We start from the raw sequence: 10,808 nt of genomic DNA on the forward strand, positions 1-10,808 counted from the left end.
AATTGGGGGGATCTTTTATATGTCACCACGATGCTATCTGATGACATTCTTACCTTTGTTTTGGTGGTTTCTAGGGGTTTATTAAGTTAATAGATCCCAAATAGTTTTTTTCTTAAATCTATGACATACATTAGTTTTGAAAAAGAGGTAGGCAAAAGTTCTGGGGGCTAAAACTATCAGGTAATTAGTCTCTAGATCAGCAACATCTCCTCACCACTGCAGTTCTAACCAGCCAGTCAGCTTTCGCAGACAGCTTCTTCCTAGAAGTTCTCATTTAAAGGGCACACATGTTTAAACAGTTAGACCTCAGTTGTGGGCAACATTTTGCAAAGAGATTTTGGAACATCTTTGACTCGGGGACAAGCTGGTAGCCATAGAGCCACAGAGGCAGACTGCGAGGTACATGGCCTGCCTGTCCCTGACTCCAGCCTGCTTCTCTATATCGTGGGAGCTCGGTGTACAGTGGCAGCCTCTTTTTTCTTCTGTCAGGTACTTTGTTAGGACAGTAAGGGAACTGATTAGCGCAATTAATAGCAGTTCAACTAACTAGAAGCAGTCTTGAGAGCCAATGGTACCGTTCTGGCTTTGTGCTGGGAGAAGAGTTTGTGAAGATCCTGTTGTCTCCTTCCAGAATGATGAGTTGACATCTTTACATGCAAATGTCTGTGTATGTCATTGATTGGAAGGCAGGGACTTACCCATTGTAGCCGAGTGAAGCTGATCCCATATGGACTAGTGTTGGATCCCGCTCCATTGCTGTTGACTTCTGAGACCATGAGAATAATGGAAAGCAGAGGAGGTCACTATACCACAAAAGAAGCAGGGATGGAAGATTTGTCCACAAGCAAAGGATGGTGGCATCCTGCAGAAACAAGGGGAGGGGCAAGGAGCTCTCTCTCTCTCTCTCTCCCTCTCTCTCTCTCCCTCTCTTTCTCTCTCTCTCTGCCTCTCTCTGTCTCTCTCTGTATCTCTGTCTCTCTCTGTCTCTCTCTGTCTCTCTCTCTCTCTCTCTGTGTGTGTGTGTGTGTGTGTGTGTGTGTGTGTGTGTGTTTGTTTATGTGTGCAGGCGCCCTTATGACACTTAGGCTCTAGACACTTACCTCCAGAATACTGAGAGAATGAGCATCTGTTGTGATATCCCCCATGTATGGGCATGTGTTGTAGCTACTTTATGGCTCTCTCACTGAATCCATTGCTGCTCTCAAATTGGCCCAAGCCCAGTGGGCATGAAATGGCCACACAGAAGAGGAGATGCTTTCCCTGAAATAACCTCTGTAGATCCTGTCATAGTCCTCAGTTCTCTGGGTTGAGTGGTTGTATATCCCAGGTCCCATTTGTATTCAGGACACTGTTCTTAAGCTATTCTTGATATGATGAGCAGCCAACTGTTAGTGGGATGTCTGCTGCTGGAGCCATTGCCTTAGCTTTTCCTGGGAGAGTGGCACTGAATGTGTGGGACTATTCCTCTCTTAGTGCTAGACACAAGGTAAATCTGCTCAGCCGCAGGACTACTCAGTGTGGGTCTCCTTCCTTCCCTTCTGTTTATCATAATCTGAGAATTTAGGATGGGTCTTTATGTGCAGAGCTGTGAGTATTGTTCTCTGCGAGGCGAGCCTCTCTTCTCTCCACTTCCCCAAGCTTCATGTCTCATTCATGTCACCATAGAAGAGACATGGCTGATGGTGTAGGAAGTCCTTCTTAACTCACCTGGGAGCTTGTCAGAGCTGCTTAGAGGGGCAGAACTTGTGGAATTCTCCCTGCAAAGGCAGGTCCACCCTGTGGAGAAGGGAGGGGGCAACAGCCTGAGAGGTAGAACTGAGCCCGGCTTGCTGCAGGCTCCCTTGTGTTTCCGATGCATCTTCATTACACAGTTTTGTTTGCTCAACTCAGTTTTTGATAGGATCACTCTGGGTTTACTTGTGGTTTCAAATTTTGAGCTAATGCTAAAGTAAAGGGGTGGAGCTGGGAGATGTAGTTTCCTCTGTTTGAGTAAATCACAACTTTGTAAGTGGCGGGCAAGGTTGTTGCAAGTTTAGCTATTTTCCTCTCTGGGTTTCTTGTATCTTCTTCTTGCGTCCGGGGAGTTGGGCAGCGATCCTGGCTGTTTCACCTTAGGTCTTAGGATGTGCTGCTGGGGAAACAACAGTCATTCTCTACAGCACTCCCCCACCCCCCTTAGCACGGGACCTTGGTAGACATTCGGTATCCAAAGACAGCACTAGCAAGAACGTTCTTTACTCTGGCTTTAGTTACATTGACTGAATGAATATTGTTTCGGGAACTCTGTTTTATTTATTAATGGGTTGTGGTGGGAATCCATTGAAATTGAAGCATTCCTTTCTGGAGGGAAGAAAGAAGCTCAGAAGATTCAGGAAGCTTAAGAAACCTATAAGGCTTAGGAATCTCGAAAGTTATGACGCTCAGGTCCTGTTCCAAAGAGCAATAAGATGAGAATAATTGCCCCGGGGGTCGGGGGCAGCCATAATGAAGGGGGCTTCTTGGGTGGAGCTGCTTGCTAGTTGGGCTGAAAGCTACAGGATGTAGCTATTTTGAGTGTCTCCCATGCTGGAGTGGGTTTTCCACTGATAGAGTTGTCTGAGCCACTCGTCTCTTCCTGAATAGCAATGATAAGGTAGACCTGAATGGAATTGTTTCTAGTTGGAGGACTACATGAGGTGAGCACACATTGTTAAGGTCTACCCAGGATAAGTCACGTAACATAAGCTGCTAGACATTCATGTAGGTTAAAAAGTAGCAGAAGTCACCCTATGTTAACATAACCAGAACTAGGTAGCTAAGGGAACAAAGCTAATGCAGGGTATTGGGCATAGGTTCTAGAGGTCCCACGGGAGGAAGGATGTTTGTTATCCACGCCCCTCATCCCTTCACCTCTGTGCTGGTCCAGATACCACCAGGCAAGAAGCCTTTGTACAATGAACATCTACACTGGTTTACCGGCCAGATCCAATACTTCAAGAACCTACAGCACTACAATGACCTCACTGGCTGCAGGGAGGACACAGCCAGTACAGAAGCTGCTTAAAGTTAAAGGAGATCTATCACTCATGTAGGGAGAGGACATTTACAATCTCAGGAGCCTTGCATGAGAATTCAGGCCTGCTGGGATCCAGAGTTCTTGCTTCAGGGCTCAGCAAAGCTCAGGGCAAATGTAGTCATTGGATGGAACTGCCTTCCTTGCTAACTGAGGTGCCGTTCTTTTATGTTCTGCCACAACAAAATTAACGCTTAATTACAGTGGCATGTTTTTCATCTTGTGATACACAGTGCTGACCCACGAAGGCATAGGGAAAACATAAACATCTGTTTCCACCTCTCTGCTGGAATAGGATGCTTGTTTTCTGCTGGAAAGTTGTGAGTTCCCCTGTAATACAGGTCATGTTCTGAAATGGAAGGAGGAGGACTCCAATCTGTTCTGTAGTATTTGCATTCAAATACAATGCTCTCTATTTTTCTTATTAGTCTGTCTGCCTGGCTGTCTATATTTTCTATCTAATCTATCATTTGTCTATCAATTATCATCCATTTATCTATCCTTCCATCCATCTACTTACTATCTATCTATCTATCTATCTGTCTATTTTCTATCATTTGTCTATCTGTCTATCTATAATTTGTCTATTTACTATCTATCTACCATTTGTTTATCTGATATCTATCATCTACTTATCTAAGGTGCATTCATGGGTGTGTGTAGATGCATATGTGTGCAGATGTGTGTATATGTCTCCACATTCAGGTAGAGTCAGAGAACAAACTCAGGCCTCATCCTCAGGCATGGTATGTGTTATTGAGACAGGGTCTCTAATTGGCCAGGAGCTTACAAAACATTCCAGTTGTGGTGGTCAGCAGATCCTGGGGATCCTGTCCTTGTTTCTGCAACTGGCATTAGAAGCTTTCTCCATTAACATTTTTTTTTGGTTCTTTTTTTCTGGAGCTGGGGACCGAACCAAGGGCCTTGCGCTTCCTAGGTAAGCGCTCTACCACTGAGCTAAATCCCCGCCCCTCCATTCACATTTTGATGTGGGTTCTGGGAATCAAACCAATGTCTTCATGCTTATGAGGTATTCTGGTTAGTTTTCACTGACATCTTGACATAACTTAGAAGAGACTTGATATAGAGTCTCCTGGTAAGAGAGAATCATCTGAAGTGCTGCCTCCATCAGACTGGCTTGTGGCCTACTGTGTGAGAGTGTGTCTCAACTGACAGTTGATGAAGCGTGGCCCAGCCCACTGTGGGTGTCAACATTCCTAGGCCAGGGTGTCTGGGATTCATGAGAACGTCAACTAAGCATGGGCTAGTGAGTAAGGCTGTGAGCAGTATTCCTTTATAATTCTCTCTTCGAGTTCCTGTCTGACTGTCTACAAAAGCTGGTAATCCAAGGTGCAAGCCAAAGAAGTGTTTTCCTTCTACAAGTTGTTTTTGGGTAGAGTGTTTTATCACAGCTGTAGAGAGGCAGACTAATATGTGAGGCAGACACTTTACTGACCTAGTGACCTGCTTATTTGCAGTCATGCATATTAAAAGAAAAAGCTTTAGGAATGGGAACCAAATGGCTGACACTTTCTAGAGTGAATACAGAAATCAGATACTACAAAACTAGTATATATATATATATGTATATATATATATATATGTATATGTATATATATATGTGTATATGTGTGTTATATATATGTATATGTGTATATGTGTGTTATATATATGTATATATGTGTGTATGTGTTATATATATATATGTGTGTGTATGTATTGTATATATATATATATAATATATTGTATATATAGAGTATAAAGATATCACATGTGTGAAACTAAGTGCACACACGCTAATATGTATATGTGTATTTTTAATATTATCAGTATGTTCCATGTATGTATGTTTATGTGTGCATGCATGCATGTGTGGTCATGTTCTTGGTGTGCATATGCATGCGGCTATATGTGTCATGCATGTCTGTATGCTTGAAAGTGTATGTCTGTGTTGATGCTAATTAATCTTGTTCTCCACCTCCACGCCGTAATTGGGCTGCTTCTCAGTGTCACTTTAGATGGAGCTGGTTGTCTTCTCCTTCCGGTAGGAAATGATGGCCCGAAAGTGAATAAGATCATAGACTGGAGACCCCAGCACAGTTCATATACACATGGTGGGAGTGCTCTGTACTCAGTTAGAAGCAGGTACTCAGGATTCTGACCTCTTGTCTATGAGCAAGAGAAGGACACCTTTCCTCTCTTCTCTCCTGCCCTGGTTTCTATGAAGTGTCCTCCTGCTGCTCCTCAGAGTTGCTGGTAGGACACTACCTGCCTGTTGGCACAAGAGACAGACCTGCACCCGGAGAAGCCCAAGTGAGGACAGCGGGTATCTGCTGGTCCCGAAATCCAGGTTAACTCCAGGACTCCTGCTGATCACAGAACAGAGCTGTGCAGTAGTTGTGGGGGTATAATTGATCATTACCACTTGACTTATAAACCTTGGCCATTATCTTTCTGGTCCAGGCTTGAGAAATGGCCATACAAAGAGTTTTGGTACTACCTTGCCCTGGGAGAGAGCAAAAAAAAAAATTTAGTAGATATTATTAAAAGGCTTTTAATCCATGAACATATAACCAGCTGAAATGGGCTGAAAGTGCCATTTTGACTGAACGGAGGATGTGTGAGGCATCTTTATCTAATAACCACCATTTCCCATAATAAAGATTTATTTTAAATCAAAGCCGATGACTCAAGTTTTTTTCTTTAAAGCTGCTTCTGCCAATAGCCCTACACATCCGTAACCCATTTTACTGTTGTCTCTTCTACTGAGAGCAGAGGCAAAGGCTTTCTATTCTCCCCAATGTCCCAACAGACTCAGTACTGATTTATCTGGGATCTCCGTGGAAGGTACTTTTAAGCCTAAACCCTCAGGCACCATTTGGTGCGGGGGGTTGTGTGGGGTTCAATGTCCCCATTTTTGTGCCCAGCTTGAACTCAGTTCTCACATCACGTTCTCTTATCCGCGTGCTCGCCCACCCCGAATAATTTCAGGCAATTATGTACCTGCATTGTTTTGCCTAAGTGGGGCTTCTGTTCTCTTCTTGTCTCTTTGGCTTCACGGAAATACCCTCCCCCAAGTCCCCTGAAATAGTTGACAAGGTAAAGCACATCACTGGGTGACCAGCAGGGGTTTTCCGAGCTAACAGGCACAGCGGAAGAAATATTGGTAAGATTTATTAAGTAATGAAGTAGTTCCGGAACTAATAATATGTGAAAATAAAAGAAAGAAACCCACCTTAAAAAACAATGCACATGCGCGCACAAACACAGACGCACAGTCCTTCTACACAAGCATGCACATGCACTCAGGGGTTCACAGTTCACAGAGAGGTGTCATCTTCTTCTGTGTTCTGACTGTGTTCAAAACTGGCTCAACTTACTGTGGTAAAGACCGCCACCTATTTGATTATTAAACCATGCCTTTCCTCCTGGGCATCCAGCTAAGTGATATTGCCTGGCATCCATGGACTGAGTGCCAATGGAATGGCCTGTGCATATGACTGGATTACTGGCAGCTTCCTCTCCATCCCTTCCTGTCCTTTCTCCCCTCCTTTCTTGGCTAGCTCTTTGTTTTCTTAGGCTCAAAGTAGGGCAGAGCTGTGGGGAAGGGGAAACCTGGAACCCAGGAGACAATGTGGAGCCATGTTAAGAAGGTAATTGCAGCCAGAGAGGAGGTCTGGGCCCTGGGTTGGCAGCTGATATTTCAAAGGCTCTTGTCTGAGTCATTTATTGACTTCCTCTTCAGAGATAACTATACTCGTAGAAGCAATCCTCTCTACACCACCAGCTGGAAAGGAGCTTTCTTTATTGAATTTCCACCTTTCATTTTTCATTTTTGTAATGTATGCATCATGTGTACACACGGTTGGGTGCACATGTTTGTGGAGGTTTAAAGTCTTGTGTCAGTCTCAGGACCTCCACCCACATAGTCTGAAACAAAGACTCCCATTGTACTGGATTTCACTAGTTTGGATAGATAGGCTTGCCCCCCAAGCCCCAGGATCCACCTGTCTCTAAATATCAGCACCGGATTAATAATATACAGTGTGCACACACATTCCCGGCATTTACTTCAAAGTAAGAGTTCGGACTTATGGACTACAAATTTAAAATAACCAAAGGGGTTGGAGTGATAGCTCAGCAGTTAAGAGCACTGACTGCTCTTCCTAGACATCTTTAGTTCAAAACCCAGCAACCACATTGTGGCTCACAACCATCTGTAATGGGATCTCATGCTCTCTTCTGGTGTGTCTGAAGATGGCTACAGTATACTCATAAATAAAGTAAATAAATAAAAAAAATTGAATTCAGTGTTTTTGTGGCTTTCATAGGGCTGCCTCCTTCACTTCTCTTTCTTCTTTTCCTTTTCCTCATTGTCTTCTAAGGCATATATATATATATATATATATATATATATATATATATATATATATAAAATATTTTATGTGTAGGGTTGTTTTATTTGAACGCATGTATATGTACCTTGGGCATGCCTGGAGCTCAGGGAAGCCAGCAGAAAGTCTTCTCTGAAAATAGAGTTACACATGTATGGGGGCTGCCATGTGGGTGCAAGTCATCAAACTTGAGTCCCCGGCAAGAGCAGCCAGTGCTTTTAGCTGCTGAGCCGTCTCTCCAGCCCACAGTGGGGTCTGATCCTTAATGGCAGAAGGGATCGTGGTCAGTGTTTCTGATCTGGTAGGAGGTGGATGCCAGTGTGATCCTGACAACTCCTGAATGAGAAAGGAAGGATGGGTTAGGAGGCTCGTTTCCTACATCCTGCAAGGAAAAGGCATCTAGATTTATAGTTACTGGAGAAACAGGGAGAGCCTCATGCATATATCAGTCACCTATTAGAGTAAAGTTCGACCGCATTGTCTACTTCTCTGCTTAACAACACTAAAGTAAATGGCTCAAAAAGTAGAAAGAATTCCCCCCACCCCTTTAACTGAAAGAACTTAGACGTGCAAATGTTTTGACAATTAATGGGTAGGTATTGAGAGATACTTGATGCCTGTTTTGACTGAAGGTGGACAAGGCTTCTGTAAGTATTTGAGTTGGGAACTGCTGTGGATGTTTGGGTTTGTTACTTCTGTCCCCTGTCGGGTGGCTTACACTGCTTGAGTGCCATCAGTCTTATGAAATTAGAGTGTGTTGTGGTTAAGGTGGGATAACAGGAGCATAAAAATTTGTTAATGACTAGAAATTGGAGAAGGGGGAAAGGTGGCCACTATCTGTTTAATGAGATCTGGAATTTTCCTTGAGTTCTTTTACAGTAAGATGCTGAGTTTGTGCATCAGGCTCAATGCTTCGCTTTAGGCAATACTGTAGCCCTCTCTGTCAGTTAGAAAAAAAAAACCGAAAAAACACCACATGAGCCGCAGACAAGCTGCAAGACTGGGTCATTTTATATAGCTCAGAGCCCACCAGCCTAGGTAATGGTACCGCACACAATGGGCTTGACCCTCCTAAGTCAGTGAACAATCAAAGCACTTTCTCATGGACATGTCTACAGACTCACAAACTTCTGGGCAATGCAGCTGAGGCAGAGGCAGTATTGAGATTCTTTGTTTTTCTTTCGTCTTATGGCTCTCTTCTTTCATTCTTGACTTAGAACCTTCAGTTGGGTTACTAGGAGGGGGAAGGGAGCCCACACAGGAAATGTACTACAGACACCAGCTTCACCTTTGCCTCTGGTCCTCTTGTTGGCCCTGTGGGAAGCGTTAAGTTCCTCCTCTCTTTCTGTTCCCACTGTTAAACCTTATAACCACTGGGTCATTAGAACTCTTTCTTTTATATGGAATAAGGAGAGAAGTGACTGTGTCATCTCCTAGGTAGTGCAGACTGTCCATCCTTCCCTTGAGCCTGCCCAGGTCACTGTGGATTACAGTGATAGAAGAGCCAGAAGCTGCAAGCACAGGCTCCTGAGAATCTGTGAGGCATCAGTCCTCCCTGGTGCCCCATGGAGTCTGTTCTAGTTTCCTTTCTGTGCCTCTGATAAAATGCTTGAATGGAAAGTAGTTTAGGGGAGAAAAATGTTTAGACTTCAACTTTCAGGTCATGGAGGGGAGTCAGAGTAAGAACTACAACAAGGTCTTGAGGCTGATGCCACCAAGGGACTCTGCATAATTGGCTTGCTCCTGCTCCTCTAGCTTTCTTATACATCTCAGAACGACCTGCCTAGGGAATGGTGCTGCCCACAGTGGGCTTGGCCCTCCTAAGTCAGTCAACAATCAAGGCAATTCCTCATAGGCCTGTCCACAGAGCAACACAATAACACAATAAGACATTTGCTAAGCCCCCCCTCACGTGTGTGTGTGTGTGTCTGTCTGTCTGTCTTTTTTTCTCTCTCTTCAAGTGATGCTGAGTTGATCAGAGGTATAGTTAACCAGTTTCTGCTAGCTGCAGCACGCATCTTCCTTTCTTGATTCTGTAGGCTCATAAACGGTACAGAGATGTGCCCCACGGTGAATCATACCTGAGTCTCACCAGGAACTGATTTAGATGAAATTTTTGATTCAGGAGTGAGTCAGCACTCTGAAATACTTGGCTATGAAAATGACAAGTGTTTTGGAAGCCAGAGGGTAGAACTGGATTGAGTTGTGTTCTCTTTAAAAAGATACGCTGACATCTGTTATGTAAATGGCATGGTGGGTTCCATGGGAAGGAAGAGGAGACAAATTACTCTTTAGAAAGAACTTTATGAGTAAAGGGTCAGCACCACATACAGCCATTACAGCCATGATCAGGCTCTGAAGCAGCAGTGAAAAATCTTTGGCCCTGATGGGGAACTTCCTTAGGAGAGATGGTGGCCAAAGGGAGCTGTTTTGTCCTCACTCTTTTGCTTCAGTGTCTCAGCATGGGCAGCAACAGAACTTGTTCTGGGAAAAGTGAGGTCTGACAGAGTCCGTGAAGTGGCACTCATGGATCTTATACACTCTGGAAGACCAGTCTTGTAGCTGGTCCTAGTTAGACTCTGCTCCCTGCTGGGGACAGAGTCTACTGAGTGAGGCCTAAGATGTGGAATCTAATCCCCCATCAATTGTTTTTGAAGAGTTTTCTTTTTCTCATGCATCGCTTTAGAACAGGCCCATTTATCAAGGACCACTAGTCTGTGTAATTCATTCAGCTAAGGATAATGCTCAAATGGCTTTCTTTCAGACTAGCAGGATTTTAAAAGGTGGTTATTTAATTACTGGCTACTCGTGAGAGGGACAGATAAGCCTAATAGGGCATTTTATTTAGTGGGACAATGACATCTGAGCACAGCAGACACGTCTGTGTGTGTGTGTGTGTGTGTGTGTGTGTCTGTGTGTGTGTGTGTGTGTCTGTGTGTGTGTGTTGACAGCACTAACACTGTCAATTTCTCCCTGTCTACTCTTCAGGATTGATGCTAACTTGGAACTTTTAAAGTGACTTCAACCTCTCCCCTACACACTTGCCTCTTTATCTTTCCCTCATCCTTCTCTCCTGTTCACCATCTTCCAGGGAAGGGGACAAGGTTTCAGTTCACAGGGTAAGAAAGCCCAAGTCTTGAAGATGGAGACAGTTCTCTTTGTACCTCAGAAGCTGCAATCAGAACATGTCCACCTCTGAATTAGTTCTCCTGATAAAAGAGACACTCTGTTCTGGGTGTAAGCACAGAGGCATGTGGTGGTGGAACCGTTTTTGTGAGAGAATATCCCTTCGCACACTGAGAAACACACACAGCAGAAGGAATGGCATGAAGGTTGCGATAGACCATATCCTGATGGGGACT

The sequence above is a fragment of the Rattus norvegicus genome, chromosome Y, assembly GCF_036323735.1.
Source record: "Rattus norvegicus strain BN/NHsdMcwi chromosome Y, GRCr8, whole genome shotgun sequence".
Classification (NCBI taxonomy): Eukaryota; Metazoa; Chordata; class Mammalia; order Rodentia; family Muridae; genus Rattus; species Rattus norvegicus.